This window comes from Psammomys obesus, unplaced genomic scaffold (genome assembly GCF_907164565.1).
Source record: "Psammomys obesus unplaced genomic scaffold, mPsaObe1.curated_primary_1811, whole genome shotgun sequence".
Taxonomy (NCBI): Eukaryota; Metazoa; Chordata; class Mammalia; order Rodentia; family Muridae; genus Psammomys; species Psammomys obesus.
The window spans coordinates 138,704-141,252 of NW_026590050.1; positions in this window are offsets into that span (position 1 = coordinate 138,704).

Below are 2,549 nucleotides of genomic sequence, written 5' to 3' on the forward strand. Positions count from 1 at the left end.
GGGAACTAAACCCGGGTCCTCTGAAGGAGCAGACAGTGCTCTTGATTGCTGAGTCACCCTTCTAGCCCTGGATTTAAAAAAAAAAAAAAATAAAGAAGACTTGGAGTTAATAGGGATATTTCATATAGGCTTAAGCCCAAAGCTTAGGAGACGGACGGATGCCCAGGAAAAAGGAAAACACAGCTGAGAGCACGGATGTGGGCTTCTCGAGGGAAAGCCTCAGAGAGTAAAGAGCAGGTGTGGGTACAGCTCTTCAGTGGAGAGCTGCCTTTGCTTCTCCTTTTCCAGCCCAGGACTTTGCAGCAGAGCCAACAAGCACGGGCCACGGAGTACTGCCTTTGCACCCGTGTCTGCAGTTTGTCAGGTGGTTGCCCTTTCCAGTCCCTCCACATTATGAAACCTCAGTCCCAGCTCACCCTATCGGAGGGGATGTGTTGGAAGGGGAGGGAACTCCTCCTTGAGGGAAGGGCCAAAAGAAACAATAGGAGAGGAGCTGGAGCTGGAGGGGCAGGTGCTCAAGCTGTTCCCCTGTAGTGAGGGTAAGAGGTGGACTCCAGCCTTTGAAGGATTCACTCCATGTCAGTTGATCCAGGTACTTCTTTCAAGAGGCAATCCCAGGACTTTGGAGACCTCAGAACACAGCTGAGTTAGCAGGAAGAGAGAAAAATTGGATTTGGGGAACCAGCTTCCCCAAATATTAAGAGTAAGTGTTCACCCAGGGGAAATTCAATTTTTACACCTTAAGAAGGATGCCTTCTAATGACTCCATCTCTTCTCCCAGGCCTACAGACCACAAAGGCCTAGGAGAGGAATAAAGGGGAGTGTTAAGATCTCAGTCAGTGTCTTAGGGTTTCTGTTGCTATGATGAAACACAATGACCAACTTTCGAGGAAAGGGTTTGTTTAGCTTACACTTCCACACCACTGTTCACCCTTAAAGGAAGTCAGTTCAGGAACTCAAACTGGGCAGAAACCTGGAAATAGGCTGATGCAGAGGTCATGGAGGGGTGCTGCTTACTGGTTTGCACCTCATGGCTTATTCAGCCTGCTTTCTTACAGAACCTGGGACTTCTTAGAGAACCCAAGGAATGACTCCACCCACCATTGACGGGCCCTTCCTCCAGGATCACTAATTAAGAAAATGCCCTAGGGAGAAAAGAAAGAAAGAAAATGCCCTAGAGGCTGCTTGTAGCTCAGATTTCTGGAGGCATTTTTTTTTTCTTCAGTTAAGATCCCTTCTCTCAGATGACTATAACTTGTGTTAAGCTGACACAGAACTAGTCAGCACAGTCAAGGAGCTGGGGGAAGGGGTATCGATGATTAAGCGTGAGAACAAAAGTTCTGTTTCCATGTTGCTCCCAGGACCTGAGACCCCTGGCCTTCTGCACATGCGTACACATATTTACATACAAATACATGCATATATATATATATATATATATATATATGTTTTATATATATATAAGGTAAAATAAGTAACAAACGAGAACAACAAGATCTCAGCCATTGATCCAGGTCTTGCCGGCTCCTGCTTGGGCATCCGCATGGGAGGCTATTCTGAAAGGCAATACGTCCCGGTTGCCACACGGGGGCTCCACACCAGGCTTCCGGAGAAATTTTACATCCTAATTTTTTCCCTTCCTTGTTATTAAAAAACAAAAATAGGAATTTTAAAAAGTTAGGTCTCCCTATTAACATAAAACCACCAGCACTACCTAAACTTTGTTAGAAATAAAATTTTATACGAGCATGACTAATACACAAGATAAACACTCCTATTCTACACGACTACTCTCACTGTATGACCGTCTTTCCGTGCGTGTCTGGTGCCCAGGTATATCATAAGAGGGAGCTGGATCTCCTGAAACTGTTCTTACAGTGGGTTGAGAGCCTCTGGGAACCTAAACCCAGGCTGAACAGCAAGCACGAACAGCAAGTGCCACTGACCTGTGGAGTCTCCAGCTCCATTCAAGAGGGCTTTGAACGCTGGCCTTTTAATCCATTTTTCATGCCACTGAAATGTTTATTATAACACACACAAATAATCCTACATGGATGCCTACTGTGACTTATCAAGGTGTTTTGCTATTGTTGGAAGCATTCACTCCATTCCAAGGCGTGCTACAGCTGGCCAGCTGCAGATGTGACAGGGCCGGGGGTGCGCCCTGCCCACCGAGGCCGCGCGCCCAAGTTTTATCCGGCCAAACTAGGCTGCCGCGGCGGCTCGGCCGGGGCCTCTGGTGCGGCGCCCCTCCCACCCCGGTCCGAGCGCCGCAAGGGGCGGGGCGACGCGGGGGCGTGGTCGGGGGCGGGCCGAGGCGGGGCCTAGTGATGGGGGCGGGGCCGGGCGCGGCGGCGGCGGGCGGGGGCCGGCGCTGCCGTTCGCCGCTCGAGCTGCAGGTGGAGCTGTGCCGCCGCGCTGCCTCCAGGAAGCCTCACGGGCCTTCGTCGGCCTGGCCGCGGCGCCGGCTCCCAGGATGCAGTGTGGAGCGGCCGGGCGCTGACGGCGGCGGCGCGGCTGCGGGCGGAGCGGCGGCAGGCCGGCCTGCG